Genomic DNA, 20,711 nt, shown 5'->3' on the forward strand with positions numbered 1-20,711 from the left:
CTCCTCTTCTCACAAGAGCGACATTCCATTCCCTCTAAACCATGGGGTTTGTTAAGATTTGGGCATACTGCGCCTGGATCTGGTTTTGTGAAGGTTTCATTTATAAATGTTTAGCTAAAAAGGGGGAGAGAAACATTGTCCTGAGGATGTACCAGAAGCAAGCAAAATGTGGTAGCAAGGAGAAGTTAGGTTCAGGCACAAAGTCACTAACTGGGTATATCACTTGTGACTTGTGATCTGAGTTAAGAGGATAGTTGTGTCTTGTGATCTGAGTTACATTATCTATGTACTCAGCATTACATATTCTTCAGGAAGCCCTAGTGTTGAGGGGAAGGGTTGTGATGCAACTGATTCTTGTACAACTTCTTCTTCATGTACACCAAAGTTGGTGTTGGTGATGGTGCTGACCATGACAAAGAAGAAGTGCAGACCCATATTGGGATGTGGTGTCTAGTGTAATGTTTATTTGTTTTAGCTAAAATTTGCCAAAGGGGGAGATTGTTAGTACCTTAGGATTGGCATTAATTTTGTAAAACAAATAATGTAATCACCCTTGTTGTTTTAATATGTTGGGTTGAAGAAGTTCAACATCTGGACCAACATGTCATGTAAGATGTCACGACATCGTGACTGTGACATCATGCATGTGTATAAAACTGAATTAGTTAATTCTGGTTTGTGTTAACTAATTTAATATTCTGGGATTAGTCAGAATCCTAGGTGGCGTTATTTGTGGAGATCTTGAAGACTCAATCAGAATATTTGGTGAATATACAGTTTCTAAATATGGAGATATTTTAGGAAATAAAAGATTGAAGACCTTGATTGTAGCAGAAGTTTTCTGTTGGCTTTGTAACAACAAAGGAAAAGTTTGCTGCGATTTCTGAAGGCCCAAATCCAGTTGGGTGGTTAGGTTATAAATAGCAGATTGTTACCTAGGTTTTGTAAGCCTCAAACAATGTAAGATTAGGGGTGGGTGTGAGGTAAACCTCCCAACCTGTGGGAAGGTTACCAGGTGTTTCTCAGTGCTAAAAAGCATGAGATTATTTGTAACTCAAAGCCTGTAGGTAAGAGTTGTTATGATCTTGAACAAAGCTGTGAAGCAAGTTCAAGTTGTTTAGCATTACATTGTAATTGTAGTGATAGGAATGGAAACTGGAGGTTTCTATCTAGGAGTTCCTAGGTATAAATTGCATTGGGTAGGGATTAAGTGAAGAGTTGTAAACGGGGGAGTTTAACTCTGAATTAATACTGTTGATAGTGGATCTTCTTCCTGGCTTGGTATGCCCCCAGAGTAGGTAATGTTGTACCGAACTGGGTTAACAATTACTTGTGTTTTTACCTTCTGCACGTTATAATCATGTCTGTTATAACTCAGTATGTATTTCAGTCTGTTTATCAAGGGAATAACAGACCTGGCACATAGCCTACTGTCTGAATGCCAAACAGAATGTTATGACATTCATCATTGACAGTTGATACTGAAGTATAGACTGGTTGGTCTTTTACAGCACAGCCAACTATAATGCTGGAATAGGTGATGTTCAAATCAATGTTGAGACATCATGCTGATAACTGAGCAGGCTCAATAGAAGTAAGTGATATGTTTGATCTCTGCTGTGTCTTTGTACCAGATGGACAGAACTGGGTGTTCTTCATTTCTATGGTGATATAGTAGCAGATGTCGTGACATCTGCGAATGTGTGCATATTAGTACTAGGTTTTAATTTGTATAATTGTCTTGCTGTATTAGTAACAATGTTGGATCAGATGTCATGACTTCGAGTAGAACATTTGAACTCTGACTACACCAGAATTTCACTTTCCTCTGAGTCTATCCTTGATATGTTCACTCTAACCAGTGACAGATATTCTCTACTTTTGGTCTTCTGCCCAGTAACCGGTAGTTGTAAATCCTATTTTCAGCTTTTCCCCGGCAAGTCTATTCTTACCCAGTAACCGGTAATGAATACACCTCCTGGCGACCCTCAGCGAGTCATCCTTGATATGTTTACCCTAACCGGTAACAGATGTCCTCCCTGACAGATTTTGTTATCTCCGTACCCAGTAACTGTTAGTTGATAATATATCTCTGCTCCTCCTATGTTGAAGGTATTTTCTTCCCCAGTCGATTTGAGTGCGTGTTCCTTAGTGAAATCGTTGTTCCTGCATGATTCGAGTATTTCAGCTTTGTTCTGATCTACCTGTTTCCCCTGCAGATGTTCCTTTTGTCCCCCAAGCTGAGTCTTTCCATTTTCTATGGAACCCCTCGTGTTCCCCAGTAGTTTATAAGTCGTAGCCTGGCCTACGCATAGACATTTACTCCCCTTAGAGTCTTTGTCTCCCCAGTGAGTTTTCCTTATGGAATGCATTACGCTCTTGCGGATCTTCGGTCTCTCTGAATTCTTTTCCTTTGTGGCAACATTTCCCCATAAAAATTTCTTTTAACATTCATATCATATGCATGATGAGGTCTCTTAGGGACCAAAAATTTGTTCCTATATGTTGTTATTTAAGCCCATTCTACTGAGTCGATACGAAGATTTTAACCTTCACCTCCTCAGTTAGAATGTTCTTAGATAGTGGCAGTTGTAAGACCCCAATTTTGACCCTAATATCCCTCATGCTATCTCATTGTATGCATTAAGCATTGGGATCATACCTTGGCATCCTCCTTACCCCTCACTCATTGGGTTTGCATTGGGAGAGATCACCAAGCACCATATGATTGTATCATACTTTGTATTTTATCATCTTTACTAACTAAAATACCAAAAATATTTCTTTGCATTTGTCTACTTCTTTTGTATGTAAGGCACATGATCACCTTTGATCCATCAAGCTCATATCCAGGGTTTAAGACCCTCATGACTAAGAGCTCAATCAAGAATTGGTCTACAATGGCTTTAGACATCATATATGAGTCCCTATGATCTTTACATATTATTTTTGTCAAGAAAGCATCAAGAGTTTGGAATTGGTTTGCCTTGGAAACCCTAGTTCATCTGGGTATCTTGTGTAACTTCTTCACCAAGCTTCTTCAACATTTGATCAAATACTTCAAGGGATACTTCAAATTTCATCATCTTATGCCTATATGATCAACCATGAGTCCCAAAAGTCAAGATAATTTCAAGCTAGCAAGTTGGTTGATAGTGGTTGACCAGAGGATTTCATCTGATCAAAACTAGGGTCCCCTAGACCCTATCTCCTATAATTTTTATCATATGAAAATAATTCTAAGATAAAATTTACACTAAATGACATTCCAAACAACTTTTATGTTGAGTTCTAGAGCTAGTTTTGCTTGGAAAGTCATTTTTAATGTTGAAAGATTATAGGTCATTTTGTGTAAACCCTAATTTGGAGGTCAACTTCCCAAGGCCATAACTTGCTCAATTTTTATGAGATGAAAGATTTACAAGTTGCACAATCCAATTAAAGGTGTCTACTTCAACTTTTATGTTTGTAGGAAGAGCTAATTCAAATTTTATGAGCATGTGATATGAGGAGATATTATAGGTCATTTTGGACCAATATCATTGAACAAGTGGTTTTCCTCAACTTCAAAAATGCATAACTCATTCATTTCAAATCCAAATGAGGTCAAATTTGTGACTGTTTTGGACTTCTTTGAAAGGTATACAACTTTGATGAAGACATTTTTCTCAATTGAAGCTCACACAAAAAGTTAGCTAAGGTGGAATAAGTGAACATATGGCTTGACACTTAGAATTTTTTTTGATATGTTAAAATTTCCAAACTTCCACTTCAAAATTCACCATGATACAAGTTTCAAATGGAAAAGTGTTCAACATAAGAGTTGTTCCTCTTGATCTAACCTTTCCAAAAAGTCTAATTTCATCCATTTTGGAAAGGATTGGGGTGGTCTACGCATGACTTGAACATGGCATCATCATTTGGCAAAATCAAAACTTCAAACAACCATACACAATTGCCTTGCAATCCAAGTTGATTTCAGACTCATTCACACTTGGTTATGGACCTAAGAGAGTGACTTCATGGGCCTGTACACGCCCATGTAAGCATGCATCATCCATTGCCAAATTTGGAAGTATAATTTGAAGGGTCAAATAACATGAGCTACAACTATAAATAGAGGTCCATATGCTCAGAATTAAGGATCCCCTTGCGCCAGCTTTGCTCCAATACCCTAAACCCTTCCATTTGAAAGGAGAAACCTGAGAATTTTCTTGGAAAATTGAGTTTGAATCTCCCTTTTTTTATATTCAAAACTCCAAGGATCTAAAGCCTTTGGTTGATTCTAATCTACTTCTGTAAGCTTCCTGAGTGAGATCAAGCAAGAATCAAAGCAAGAGCAATCGAATTCTGCACTGCATTGAAGGTATTTTCCAGAATTTTTCATCTCTTCGATTCTCACTCAATTATCCATAATTCTCTTGGTTCTTTGGTTGTTGGAAGTCCTACCAATGTAGGCAAGAAGATTGAGTTGCTTTGAGGTCAAATCGTAGCAACTCAGATCATACACCTTAAATTTCAATTCCATGTATCTCTCAATATACTTGGAGTTTGGATAAATTGAGGTCATATTCGTGCTCAATGCCATTTTTACTTCAAAATCATGTCCTTCTTTTTTATTTTAGTGATGGTTATGAATGGACCAGTTCGGCGAGGCTCGCCTGAGAAGGTGATCGGAGGTTTGCTCCGATGGTGAGTTGGCAAGGTCCAAAGCCACATGATCTTTTCAAATTGTTTTAATCACGAGCGTTGGTTTTGATTAACACTCTTGTGGCGCGTTGGCTCAACTTCATCATGGAATGCGCGTTTATGGCCACTTGATCTGCCACCTCAATAAATGAGGGAGATCAAGTGGTCCACGTTTTTCTGATTATTTGATTTTCATTTTATTTGTGTTATTTTCATTAATTCATATTAATTTTAATATTGATCCAAAAAATATGAGAGTTTCACCAAAAAAATTTAAATAAAATCCTCTTTCATTTTCTGAATTAAAATTAGTTTTTGGATCGTTATTAATATTTTTCATGATTTAATTGATTTTGTGAATATTTTTAATTGTTTAAAAATACTTTTAAGTTTCCAAAAATTATGAAAAATTTTCTCCAAGGTCCTTTGACCTTGTTTGACCTATGATAAATCTCATGGCCATTTCTTTGGTGTTTTGATGAGGTTTTAGGAAATTGACTAACCATTATTTAATTTAATGCATATTTTGATTATTTTTAATTGTTTAAATGCCAAATAAATTATGTAGAGCCATTTTAATTTACTTGTTGAGTTTGACTTGTGTTGTTGGGCCTTGGTCAAGGTTGATTTGACTTTGTTGAGTTAAGGTCATTGGATTTAGAGGATTGATTAAATGTACATTTCATCTCCCAAAATGAATGAATGATCTTAATTTGATAAAAGTCCTCCTTTTACCAATTTGTGTTGATTCCATTTCCCCTCCCTCTTCATCTCATTACCCTTCTTTATTCATTTATGTCATGGACCTATGATATCTCAAATATCCTAATGCTAGTTGATTGCAAAATCAACATGAGTATGGATGAGATTAGGTCCACCTCTTTGCATATTCTTTTTATGTGTGGTATGTTTCATGAGCATAGTCCATTATACTATGTCTCTAACATGCATTAACACCAAAATTCTATTGCCCGACCTGAAATAGTTGTGACTTCTACATAAGTCCAATTACGATTGCTTAACATAACGCTAAATTTGTGATACAAAAAGGCATAGCATTCTAGTAAGTGAGATTGTTAGTCTCCCCTCTTTCATGGTATTGTGTGGAAACTTTGCCTTTTTTCCTTCCTTTGGAAGATGTCTTGGTTCAAGGATCCATGCTTGTGACAAGTGGGTTGAGTGTTCTCCAAAGAATGACTTAAACAAAATAAATCAAAAGAAATACTAACTTCTAATAAACTAACAACTAACATTTGATTTCAAGCCATTTACTTTTACGCACTTTAAATTTTGAGCTTTTATTCATTTGCCATCATTCATACTATTCAAAAAAATTATTCTAATGCCATTTTTACTTTGCCCACTTGGGCCATATTTTGTGATTATTTTGTGTTTGTATATACTTGTTTATTTGTGTGGTCTTTTGACCTTAATGTACATAATAAGAACAAAAACTCTAAAAAACATGTTGTGTAGACTGTTGGTTTGATCTGAGACTATTGGACTTAGAATTTAGGCAACACTCCCTATGCAAATGACTTGGACAATGCCAACTTTCATGAAACCAATTGCTTATGAAGTGAGCATTCATCTAATACAATATGGGAGATCCATTTGAGTTCATCTGCAACATGATCATATTTGAAGTTGTTACTTTGAACCTGTGTCTAATGCCATCTTTGAAGTCGTCTGATACATGGGAATTTGGAAGAAGATCATGGAGTTGCTAAGCTTGGATGTGGCTATATTTATTTGATGCCTTGATCTCCATCTTACTATTTGTGTATTGATATTGCTTGATTCTAAAGTCCAAGGGAAATTTAGGTTTCTATATGACATTCTTGTCTATTGGATTGCAGCCCATTGGTTAGATCTTTTCAACTCTTAACTTTTAAATTTTGTGTTGAGGATTAGTCTCTTCATCTCCTCCCACTTCTTTAATTTAAAAATCCCTCCCTTATTTTTAAAAAAATATTCTTTGCTTGTGCTTTCTAAACTTTGACTTTATTGCAAATTAGAAACTTTGGCCTTATGCCATTGTATTTTCAAACTTATTTTCTTAATCAAACTTGCAAATAAACCTAACTATACTTGACTTAAATTTTCAAAAATCCAAAAAGAACCAACACTCATTCAAACCTTTTTAGGCCCTTTGTTCCTTTTTTAAACTTAAACTTTTTCTAAAAGCAATGCACTCACTTTGAAATTGATACTACGAACTACGAGGTTTTGATCCCGCTCATTTTTATGTTGGTACGCAGGCACAAGTCGAAAGGTCTTGTCAAACACAAAAATATAATTAATGAATTCTTTTCTCATCCCCCCATTATATTTATTGCAAACATCATTTGTACAAAAGCACATATGCACACAAAAAAGTGCTCCCTAGGAGTACCTAGGACACTTTGGATGCTAACACCTTCCCTCTGTGTAACCAACCCTCTTACCTGTAATCTCTAGCATTTTATTAGTTTTGATTTGGAAACTTCTTATCTTTTGGGTTTTGTTGGTACTTTTCCCATTTACCTTGGAAACAATAAAAGCGCGGTGGTGACTCTGGTTTAATTGACGTCTAGCTTACCCATAGCTGGATGGTCATGAATTTACCGCTACACGTCACCCAAGTGACGAGTCTGAAGAATCTGGATCATACCCTCATCCATCAACCTCTGGATGTCTCTTTTCACAACCACACAACCTCGGGGATTAACATTGCAGATTGCACAACCATCATGGTCATGCTCACAATCACTCACTATACAGATATCCTTGTGCAATGTCACCAAGGACCTCCTAATGAAACGGACATCATATACTTTGAACTCCCTAGGACAATCATCTATCATATTAACAGAAGGGTTACCATGAGCAGGTAGTGGGTTAGCTTTGACGTTCGGCGCACAGTCTTCAAAGGACACCATCCCACTTTTGACCAACTTCTGGACTTCGTACTTCAACGGGGTAACAGTTCTCAATATCATGGCCAGGAGCCCCTTGGTGAAAGGCACGGTGAAGCTCTAGCTTGTACCACCATGGAAGTGGTTCAGGAATCTGTGGAGGATTTATCGGTTGCAAAAGGTTCATGAGAACCAATGATGGGTATAATTCAGCATAAGACATAGGAATCTGGTCAAAAGATACCTTCTTCCTCTCGAAGTTTTATTGTTGTTGATGATTGTTGGTATTGTTGTTGTTGTGGTTGTTTATTCTTTGCGGTGGTTGTTGTTGACGTTGTTGTTGAATTGGTGTTGATTGGTTGTTTGAAAATACTTGAATAACATATGATACCTGATGATGGTGTTGACGAGGTTGTGGACTTCTTCTAACATGAGGCCTCCTCTGCCTCCCAACGGATACTACATTAGTCTCACCTTCTTTCTTTTTGGAAAACCCACTGCCATACTTCTTGCTAGATGAAACCTCCTCTTTAGACAATCGTCCCTCTCAGACACCTTCTTCTAGTCTCATCCCCATGTTTACCATTTCGGTAAAATCACTAGGGGCATTGGCGATCATGCACTCATAGTTAAATGAGCTTAGGATCTTGACAAAAATCTTGGTCATCTCCTTTTCTTCCAAATGAGGGGTAATATGAGCGGAAAGCTCTCTCCATCTTTAAGCGTATTCCTTGAACGTCTCTTTGTTCTTTTGAGACAATGACCTCAATTGGTCCCTATCCGGTGCCATATCCACATTATACTTGTACTGCTTCACAAAATCCTCACCCAAATCATTGAACGTGCGGACACTCGCACTATTCAAACCCATGTACCACCTCAGAGCGGCACCGGTCAGACTGTTTTGGAAATAATGAATCAGTAACTGATCATTATCAGTTTGTGTTGATATCTTTCTAGCATACATGACAAGATGACTGAGCAGACAAGTATTCCCCTTATACTTTTCAAAGTCGGGGACTTTGAACTTTATCGAGATCTTGACATTGGGAACCAAACAAAGTTCTGCAGTACTCTTACCGAACAAATCTTTTCCCCTCAAGGTTTTCAACTCCTTTGGTAGCTCAAGGAATTGGTCTTTCATCTCGTCCATCTTCTCATAAACATCTAGACCCTTAGACTATTCGGAATGATAGATGGTGTCCTCAACACGAGGCTGAATGTGAGTAACCTGTGGTGGCACAAACATGACTGGGATAGATGTCGGCATGGAAGCAAAAGTAGGCGCGAAACCCTCAGGCACAAAGTTGGACGACATTCCCCACGGGAATCCGGCAGGCATGGCAGAAGCGAAATGAGTTGTAGGCATTGGAGAAGATTGACTTTGAGCAGCTAGGACTGACTCCATCATGGCAGTCAGACAGGGGATCTCTTTCTTCAAGTCTTTGTTCTCTTGCTCTAGATGTTCCATGATCCGCAGATGATTGGCACAGGTATTGTATCGATGAGTCAGCTTGGCTGAAGCACAGAAGAAGAACCAATAAGACATATGGAGAAAGAGAAACTTGTATGCAAATGATGCATGAAATGCAATTCTTGTTGGTTTTTATTTTCAAGGAACATACTATTTTATTTGCAAATATATAATAATAACAATTGCAACAATTTGATTGACCATAAAACCTCTTTTATTTATATAATTGGAAGGATTACACTGAGAACAATTTCAGAAACCAAAATACAAAATACAAGAGAAAAGGAAACTAATCATCCTAGGGATCCCTAACAACAATGTCAGAAGATCTAGCTGTCGGCGCATACTTCCTTCGGATGCATCAGATCTCGGACTCAAAAGAAGTCGTCATCTGAGTCTTCTCGAGGACAAGCTGATCAACAATCTTTTTCCAAGCAACGGAAGGTTGAGGCATACTAGAGGAAGATGAAACCTTTGGTTCTCTCTGCCTCTTCACTACTCGGTCTTCAAGAAGCTCAATAAGTGCATCTTTGTCCTTAGACTCAAGCTGCAACTCCTCATGCTTTCGGCTCAAAGCATGGAAACGCTCTTCCCACATATCCTTCTCTTGCTTCATCTTGGCGAGTGCGTCTTCCAACTCCTTTACATCTTGTTTAGGGAGACTTAAAGGCTCATCCACAACCATAGACATAGGTCTCTCACAAGCATAAGGCATCTTCAATTCCAAAGCTCTCTTCTTCACCCAAGCAGTGTAATCTTCCAAAGCTACACAGTTGCACGGACCAAGCTCGGATCTTTCTTTCCTATGCACAATATGCCAAGCATGCACGATCTTCTGCTTCAAATTTTGGGGATCTTTACCCTCTTTATAGAAAAGACCTTCTAACAAAGGGTTATTAGGTTTGTCTCTCAAGGGGAACCCAAGTTGACGACGAGCCAAAGCAGGGTTGTAGTTGATTCTTCCTTATGTACCAATGAGAGGTACATTAGAGAATTCACCATATCAATCAATAATATCCAAGCTACTTATCATAGAATCATACCAAACAATATCATCATTAGTGAGAGACATAAGTCTCTGAGACCACCGTAGACATTGCTTGTTCTCCATAAAAGCAGGCGTCTGAGGCAAGTGCAAAATAAACCACTTGTACAGAAGAGGAACACATCACACAATAGTTCCACCACCCTTCGAATTCCTTAGATGCAAAGATAAGTACATATCACCTAACAGAGTAGGCACAGGATTCCCAATCAAGAAAATTCTAATGGCGTTAACATCAACAAAACCGTCAATGTTAGGGAACAAGGTTAATCCATAGATGAGCAATACAAAGATAGCTTCAAAAGCATCCACACTATCGGTTTGAGCAAAGGCAATAGCTTCCTTGATGAGGAACTCAGAAGTCAACCCAAACAACCCTCATTTCTTCACCCAATGAGCCTCTATCTCGGATTTCTTCAGATAAAGAGCTTCAACTATAATATGATATCTAGGAATCTCCTTCAATCCACTAAAAGGAACTTTTCTAGAAACAGGTGTTCCCAAGAGATGGGCATACTCCTCTAACATAGGCACAAATTGATAATCAGGAAAAGTGAAGAAATGGTAGAGAGGATCATAGAACTGAACCAACACACTCAAAAGTCCTTTAACCACATCAGCAGACAAGATAAACAGAAGCTTCCCATGACATTGCTTGAAGTCCAACGGGTCTAATACAAAAGATGATAGCTTCCTTAACTCTTTCAAATCTGGACATCTGAAATTATACTTCTTAGTGTTCCTTCGTCCATAATCCATGGTCTGAAAATATTTTCAAATAAGACCTTAGTTCCTTGAAATTATTTTTCGTGTGATGAATGTTATGATGCACATGAATGCATGAATGCAACAATCACAAATAAGGGATCACACACAAGGCAAACAAAGGTCAATGGATGAATCAAGTCTTTGTCAAAATCAATTATCCATTTTGGTGGATTATAGTTTTCACCTTATCCACACCTAAGTTCCATTGATATTGACAAGACTTGATTGAATCAACCAAGAATCAAGGGTTTATTGTGAGTCACGAGCATGGAGTCTGGGTAAGAACCATCCCAAAGGAGTGTACCAGGGATAAGCACATATAGATCATGTTCTAAAAAGTTCCCAGAGTCTTAATTCCATCTATCGGATATTACAGGTTAGGATGACTGACTCATTAACCCATAATATTCTCAAGAGAAACTCGTCTGAGTGTAGTATCGTGTAACAACTGTTATCAAGTCTACGCCTGAACAGTCTCCGCACTATGTCCTAAATAGGCCAAGAGGGGTTAAATGTTCTACGGTCCTCAGCTTCTCGGACCCCAAATCAAAGAAAGTAATGCCTAACCACAAATAACTTGTGTGACATTCATAACTCCAAAAGGGTCTCCACTTAGTGGATGGGTCTCAAGCCAACTTGTTAAGGACTACTCCACACAAGTCGAACATGACTATACCACCCTCCTATCTTAATTTCACTCAAGTTTGGGTTAGAACTTATCTCACCACTCAGCGATCACCAAGCATAACAAGCAGATTATATCATACAAACAAATATACATACATCAAATATACAATTATATACACACACAAAAGTAGGCTAAACCCACTGGAGACTACTCCCCAACAGAGTCGTCACTTAATTTCTGTAGCGGTAAATTCATGACCATCAAGCTATGGATAAGCTAGACGTCAATTAAACCAGAGTCGCCACCGCGCTTTTATTGTTTCCAAGGGAAAAGGGAAAAGTGCAGACAAAACCCAAAGATAAGAAGTTTTCAAATCAAAACTAATAAAATGCCAGAGATTACAGGTAAGGGGGTTGGTTACACAGAGGGATGATGTTAGCACCCAAAGTGTCCCAGGTACTCCTAGGGAGCCCTTTTTTATGTGCATATATGTTTTTGTATAAAATGATGTTTGCAAAAAAATAGAGTGGAGGGATGAAAAAAAATGATGTTTGACAAGACCTTCGGACTTATGCCTACGTACCAACATAAAATGAGGGGATCAAAACCTCGTAGTTCGTGGTAACAATTTCAACATGGGTGTATTGCTTTTAACAAAAATTTAAGTTTAACAAAGGCACAAAAGGCCTAAAAAGGTTTGAATAAGTGTTAGTTCTTTTTGTATTTTAAAATTTTAAGTCAAGTGTAGTTAGGTTCATTTACAAGTTTGATTAAGAAAAGAGTTTAAAAATGCAATGGCATAAGGCCAAAGTTTCTAATCTGCAATATGGTCTAAGTTAAAAAAACACAAGCAAAGAAGATTTTTAAAAGGAGGGAGAGATTTGGAATTAAAGATGTGGGGAATATATGAAGAGACTAATCCTAAGCAAAAATTAAAAGTTAAGAGTTGAAAAGATCTTACCAATGGCCTGCAATCCAATAGACAAGAATGTCATATATAAACCCAATTTTCCCTTGGACTTTAGAATCAAGCAATATCAATACACAAATAGCAAGATGAAGAGGAAGGAATCAAATAAAGATAGCCACATCCAAGCTTAGAAACTCCATGATCTTCTTCATAATCTCCCATGTATCAGATAAACTCAAAGATAGGCATTAGGCACAGGTTCAAAGTGACAGCTCCAATAAGACCATGTAGCAGATGAACTCAAACGGATCTTCAACACTTGCTTCAGATGAAGTTTCAATTCACAAGCACTTGGTTTCATGAAAGTTGGCATTCGCCATGTCCTTTTGCATAGGGAGTGTTGCCTAATTCTAAGACCAATGTCTCAGATCTAATCCAACAGTCCACACAAATGTCTTTTAGGGTTTTTGTTGTTATTATGTACATTAATGTCAAAAGACCACAAACACAAGCAAGTATATACAATCACAAGATAATCACAAGATAAGGCTCAAATGAGCAAAGTGAAAAATGGCATTAAGGTAAACAAGTTAAATGGTATGAATAATGGCAAATGAATAAAGACTTAAAAATTAAAGTGCATAAAAGTAAATGGCTTGAAATTAAATGTTAGTTGTTAGTTGATTATAAGTTAGTATTGATTTTGCTTTTGTTTTATTTAAGTCATTCTTTGGAGAATACTCGACCCACTATTCACAAGCATGGATCCTTAAACCAAGACATCTTCCAATGGAAGGAAAAAATGCCAAGTTTCCACACAATACCATGAAAGAGGGGAGACTTACAATCTAACTTACTAGAATGCTATTCCTTTTGTGTCAAAAATTTAGCGCTATTTTACACAATCATAATTGGACTTATGTAGAAGTCATAACTATTTGAGGTCGGGCAATAGAAATTTTAGTGTTAATGCATGTTAGAGATATGGTATTATGAACCATACTCCTAAAACATACCACACTTAAAAGAATATGCAAAAGGGGTGAACCTAATCTCAGTCACACTTATGTTGATTTTGCAATCAACTAGCCTTAGGATATAGAGACATCATAGGTCCATGAAATGAATGAGAAGAGAATGGGATTGAGATGAAGAGGGTGGGGGGGGGGGGGGGGGGATGGAATCAACACAAATTGGTCAAAGAAGGACTTTTATGAAATTAAAATCATTCATTCATTTTGGGAGATGAAATGTACATTTCATCAATCCCCTAAATCCAATGATTTTAACTCAACAAAGTCAAATCAACTTTGACCAAGGCCCAACAACACAAGTCAAACTCAACAAGTCAAATCAAAAACTCAACACAATTTATTTTGCAATTAAACAATTAAAATCAATTAAAAAATGCATTAAATTAAATTATGGTGGGTCAAAATCCTAAAACCTCATCAAAACACCAAATATATGGCCATGAGATTTATCATAGGTCAAACAAGGTCAATGGACCTTGGAGAAAAAATTTCATTAATTTTGGAAACTTAAAACTATTTTTAAATAATTAAAAATATTCACAAAAACAATTAGATCATGAAAAATATTAATAATGATCCAAAAAATAATTTTAATTCAGAAAATGAAAGAGGAATTTATTTAAATTTTTTTGGTGAAACTCTCATATTTTTTGGATCACTATTAAAATTAATATAAATTAATGAAAATAAACCAAGTAAAATGAAAATCATAAAATAGCAAAAAACGTGGACCACTTGATCTCCCTTATTAATTGAGGTGGCAGATCAAGTGGCTCTTAGCACGCGTTCCACAATAGACTTTAGTCAATACGTAGTAGGAAAGGTAATAAGAACCAACACGTGAGATTAGAACATTTAAAAAGATCCTATGGCTCAGATGAACGCCAGTACACCACTGGAGCCAAAGCTCCGGTCACCTTCTCCAGTGAGCCTCACCGGACTGGTTCACTCTCAATCATCACCAAAATAAAAAAGGACATGAATTTACATTAAAAATGCTCAGGAGCTCGAATCTGGTCTCAATTTCATCTAACTCAAAGTATATTGAAAGATACAGGGAGTTGAAATTTGAGGATCATGATCTGAGTTGCTTCGCACAAGGGTTCTATTTATAGAACCACTTGTGTGGGCTATAAGCTAAAAATCCCACTTAAGTGTATGTACCTCATATCTTATGATATACCAAAATCACTTAAGCATGTGGTACCTTACCATATTTCTTATTCTACTTAAATACACCGTACCTTATGATGTTCTACAATTCACTTAAGTGCACCGTACCTTATGGTGTTCCTTATTTACTCTATCTCACTTCAATCCTTCCTTTTTTGTGTGACCCTGTAGGTTTTCGTGACATTAGCAATTATATTAAATCATGTATTTAGCATAATAAATAGTGAGCGGTATCTAGCAACACATCATTTCTACCCAAGACACGAAAATGTCATGTGATATGACAAATCCTTTTGTGATAATACTTATGTGTATAATTACCCTTTTGCCCCTATGTCTATATTGAACACAAGGCATGGACCGTGTCATCCTTGTCTAGTTCAATATTGGGCCCGTAGACATTTATCCTGTTACGCAGGATGGGAAAATTCTATCTAGGTCACTCATGTCCCTTAGCATGCTCCGGGGAGTACCCATCAACTATCTTAATGGTCATCCAGTTACGAACAATGTTTGATCAGCAATAAAACACTTGACTCTACATCTAGGGTCCATAATGGTTTCAGGTCGAAGGGTGGTATACACCACTATCACCATGAGAATAACTTATGACACTTTGCATAACATTCTGTATGGTATTCTCATAGCGGGTCAATCCAGTATAAATATTACTCCTAATATTCATACCTATGTTTAAGACTTGATAACTCCTTATCCATGATCCATGAGATGTGATCATCAGTCTATATACATAATAGTCTTAATGCTTTAATGTTACCCCACTTCACAACAAAGCTCGACTATGGATACTTTAAGAATAATGTCCTTATGTTTAATGGGATCTCATGATTAAGTCACACTTGATACATTAAACAGACTAGCTATTCTAGGGACTTTATTAAAAAAACATAATAAAGAAAAATCCTTTTATTATTAATAAATAATTCGATACAAGTACCAAAAGTATTGGCCTCTAGGGCTTACACCAACATTGGGATCATACCAAGTATGTTGAACCATGATTACCCTTGGATACTTTGAAAGAAAAGTAACTTCAATGTTTTCCCTTTGAAAGTTTTTTTTAGTAAAAGTTATTCACCCAATAATTTCTAATGCATTGTTAATTGAGGAAAGAATCACACTTCACAAACAAAACAGTAAAAGTATTGAGCATATTTAGTGGAAATGATTTTATTGATAAAGAATGATCCCAAAAGTGGGTAAGTTATATACATAAGCAATTCCTAAAAGAGGTGATTTCGAAAAGAAATTGAAAAACTATAATGGCAATAGCTTGAATTTCCAACCATTTCAATTCTGCTATAGTCCTTATGTCCTCGAAGGTCCTCGGATCTTGCTTTAGAAGAAAGTGATTGGGTTGACTCGTTGGGGGAGTGTATAAGATTCTTTGTGGATTTCAACCTCTCATTTTTATGAATCCCTAATTTTTTCCTAGACCGCCCTTTCGGGTTTTCAATCTATCGGGATACCTTTTTTTGCATAAGCCGCCCTTTCAGGTTTTCAAGTTTTTAGCTTATCAGGCTCTTTCTTTTTCTTTATTTGTGTGTGTTAAGCGTAATATTTTTTTTACTGCATCTGTATTCACAGGGATGGAAGATCTTCACCATCCATAGTTGAAAGTATTAAGGCTCCTCCAGAAAAGACCTTTCTTACAATGTATGGGCCTTCATAGTTTGGTGTCCATTTTCCCCTTGGGTCAGTGTGAATCGGTAGAATCTTCTTCAAGACTAGGTCTCCGACTTTGAGGCTCCAAGGAAAGACCTTCTTGTCATGTGCCATCTTGATACACTTTTTGTATAGCTGGCAGTGGCAGATAGCTGCCAAGCGCTTCTCATCAATGAGGTTCAATTGGTCAAATCGAGCTTATACCCATTCAGCTTTGTCGAGCTTGACATCAGTCAAAATCCACAAGGAAGGAATATCTACTTCAACAGGCAGGACCGCATCTATGCCATACACAAAAGAGAAGGGGGTTTCCCCAGTAGAGGTGTGTACGGAAGTACGATAGCCATGCAACGCGAACAGAAGCATCTCATGCCAATCCTTATAAGTTTCTACCATCTTTTGCACGATCTTCTTGATGTTTTTATTGGCTGCCTCAATAGCATCATTCATCTTTGGTCGATATGGAGATGAGTTGTGATGTTCGGTCTTGACGCTCTTTCATAGATCTTTCACCATCTTGTTATTGAGGTTATATCCATTATCAATAATGATCTTGCTTCTGATCCCATAACGAAAAATGATTTCTTTCTTCAAGAAACGAGTCACCACTTGTCTAGTGACGTTTGCGTACGAGACTGCTTCCACCCATTTGGTAAAATAGTCTATAACTACTAAGATAAATTGATGTACATTCGAGGAAGTCAGCTCGATGCGCCCAATCACATCAATTCCCCACATGGAAAAGTCCAAGGTGATATAGACTTTGAGTAGAACTTGTGGCATGTGAATTTTATCGGCATAAATCTGGCATTTATGGCATGTTTGCATGTGGCGGTAACAGTCAATCTCCATGGTTATCCAATAGTAGCCCGCACTTAAGATTTTCTTAACCACCGTGTGTCCACTGGCATGTATCCCAAAGGAGCCTTCATCTATTTCCATTATAATTTGGTTTTCTTCTTATTTGTTCACACATCTAAGCAAGATCTAATCATAATTCCTTTTGTATAGTACTGATCGAAAAAATAGCAAGTGCACTATTTTGCCTGTTATAGTAATAAAGGGAAAATTCTCTGAATGTCGATCTCAAGGACTGCAAATGAATATCGAGTTCAAATTATCGTTCAATTAAATAAAAACTATAGTTTGGGGTTTTTAGATTCATATATAAAAATAAAGGCAAAAGAAAATAATACTGTAAAAATAAGGGTTTGCAAGGTATGAGGAACAATGCCAGGGAAGGTGTATGATTTATCCCTATAACAACTCTGAGTCACTATTGCATCAACAAATATCAATTTCTACCAGTTCTCAAGGGTATTTTCTCTCAAGTCCTTCGAGAGAAAACCTTTAATCATTTTACCCTAATTTCTATGCCTATAGGAAATTAGGGTGAAGTTAAGCTTTAGTATATCAAGAATGTTCTGATTCATACATGGTATCCCTAGTCCTAGGTGATATCTACTGCAAAGTAATCTAATGAAAACCTTATCAATGGCGGTCTAACCTTATTGATAACCATACAACAATCTCGATTGATCCGAAAGAGAAAGCATTAAACACATCAAAAGATTACCATAAAAACAATATTATAAATGCAATCGTAAACTCATAGTCATTACAACTCTAAATCAGGGACACCCCCTAGCATTGGGGAGTTTAGCTACTCATATTGTTCAAAAACAATTCAAGATAAAAAATACACATTACAAGTAATTGGATGACTTGGATCTTCAATCGTTTCCGTTCATGAAAACCTTTCACTCTCTGAATTCCTTATCTCTGTAATTGATCACACTGAATTACACCGTGTTTTTTACTCGGATTTCACATGTTTATTAGGACTTTATTATCATTTTGTTTGTATTATGCTCTCTTTTCTCTTGTTTTCAGATATTTAGCACTTTCGGACTCTTTTGGAAGAAACGAAGCAAAAAGACCTAAAATTAGGGGTTTTCGGCGAAATTACACACATGGCGTTGCACATGCGGCCGCTATAGGGGAAGCCATGAGTCATCAGCCCTCAACTAGGAGGTAACCACCACGTTCCCATGATCCACCCCATTTACACACATGGCGGGCGCCAAGAAGGGATGGCGGGCGCCACCTTTGGAAGTCACGTTCCCACTAAGGGGAAGTTGGAGGGCACCATGGTCTTTGCAAGCTGCTCAAATCCTCTATAAATAGTTCGTTCCATTTCGTTTTCTAATTATCCAACTTAGTTTTACAACACCAAGCATATATTTATCATTTGTAATAGCGATAATCCATCACATCGGGGGATTATCGCACCTTTGTGAGATTGAGTTGGGTCACTTCGAGTTGCTGTCGTCTTTAGCTTCAGAAGTCGGAGGTTTATTTTTATACCAGAATCGAAGCCTCCGTTTGGAGTAGGTTCTTATTTATCGCTTTATTTATTTATTTCTCGCATCTCTTTTATTTTTTTTATTTCCCGCACTCGCTTTTATTTTATTTATTTCTCGCATCGCTTTTATTTTACTTATTTCCCGCACTCGCTTTTATTTTATTTATTTTCCGCACTCGCTTTACTTTATTTATTTTCCGCACTCGCTTTACTTTATTTATTTTTCGCACTCGCTTTACTTTATTTACTTTACGCACTTTACTCGCTCTCCACACCTCACATTCTAAAACAAACTTTTCATCATGATTAATACCGTTTTGTTTGTTTGTGTTACCATGTTTGGCTAAATCTTTTAAAGGTTAGAATGTAAGGATCGCGGTTAAAGTAATGTTTCACATATTGAATCTGTAGAAATACTTTAAAGGCTGTTTTGATTTTTAACTTGAGTTTTCTAAAACAAACTTGGTTAGTTTTAATTATTCGAGGAGTGCGAAAGCACCGTGGCCTAGTAACTAGGAATTTTTATCACTTTAAGGAAAAACTATTTTTGAAACTGTTTTCGGACGTGTTGATGGCTTTAAAATCAGGAAACTCCTTGGGTAAACTTTCCAAATCAAAATCACTTTTCAACTAAGTTTACGAGTCTCATTTCTTAAAAATAGGTTTACTACTTTAGCGTTCTACGCACCTTTTATAAGTGACAATAAAAGGCCTTAATTTAAGGGTAAACTCAGTTTTGAATACGCGAAAGCGACAGTTCCTGTTAAATGGATTCTTTTCAAGAGTAGAAAATATTGCCTCATAAGTAGTTCTATTTAGACAATCGAAACATCACTTAACTGACGTGAAATACATTCAACCTGTCTTTACCTGCATTTATTATTTACTGTTGTTTTGCAAACCCAATATCTCTTTTATACCGCCTTAGATAAACACTGTAACGATAGTAATCGATAGATTGACGATTAGTCTCTATGGGATCGATATTCTTTTATATTACTTTGACGTAATTCGTGCACTTGCGAATCAACATGATCAAGTTTTTGGCGCCGTTGTCGGGGACCAACTTCGTCAAATTTCGTACCATGTTGTTACACCGTATAGACTAATGCATTATTAGCCGGTAAATGTGAAGAACCCGTAGTACCATAAATTTAGTAGATCCTCTAGCGGAACCCGAACGTTATACTCGTACACGCCTCTTACTCATCCGAATTAAGAAAGCTATGGTCGTGAATCGCGATAGGAGACCTCTTAAGGAATTTGCCCAACCCTCTGATGGGGAACCTAGTTCGAGTATAGTAAACCCCCTTATTCCTGCTAACAATTTCGAACTAAAATCATCTTTGTTGCAATTAGTGCAACAGAACCAATATGCGGGTCTCGCTACTGAGAACGTGAATCAACATTTAAAAGTTTTTATCCAACTAGCTGACACCTTTAAATCTAACGGTGCATCACCCGATGCGATCCGTTTAAGATTATTTCCTTTCTCCCTCAGGGATAGAGCACGTTCATGGCTAGATTCACTTCCAGCTAATTCAATAACTACCTGGGAAGACCTTAGGAGAGTATTCCTTGCTAGATATTTCCCCCTAGTAAGACTGTTGTTCTTCGAAACCAAATAACCAGATTAGCTCAAAACCAAGGAGAATTGATTTTTGAAGCTTGGGAGAGATATAAAGAGCTATTAAGAGTCTGCCCACACCATGGCCTAGAACAATGGCTAATCGTTCATATCTTCTACAATGGACTCCATTATAACACCAAGATGAGCATCGACGTTGCCGCAGGTGGCACGGTGATGAACAAACCTTATCCAGAAGCTTGTGACCTAATTGAGGATATGGCCTAAAACCATTACAAATGGGGAACTGAACGAGCATCAATAGAGAAAAAGGAAACCCAAGGTGGAATACATGAGATAAGCTCTCTAGACATGATGCAGGCGAAAATGGACGCTTCAGCCCTTAGGATCGAACATATGTCTACAAACACTAACACCGTAGTAGTAGTCCACACAGAGTGCGAACTCTGTGGAT

General features: G+C 37.2%; 1 non-coding gene across 1 annotated transcript; it reads right to left on the reverse strand.

The window, feature by feature from the left end:
* Nucleotides 1-20,278: 20,278 nt before the first annotated feature.
* Nucleotides 20,279-20,385, reverse strand: LOC127108804 (small nucleolar RNA R71). The gene has a single exon (XR_007796315.1). It is a non-coding gene; the product is annotated as a small nucleolar RNA R71 (small nucleolar RNA).
* Between the last annotated feature and the right edge of the window lie 326 nt (nucleotides 20,386-20,711).

Source organism: Lathyrus oleraceus, chromosome 7, assembly GCF_024323335.1.
Source record: "Lathyrus oleraceus cultivar Zhongwan6 chromosome 7, CAAS_Psat_ZW6_1.0, whole genome shotgun sequence".
Classification (NCBI taxonomy): domain Eukaryota; kingdom Viridiplantae; phylum Streptophyta; class Magnoliopsida; order Fabales; family Fabaceae; genus Lathyrus; species Lathyrus oleraceus.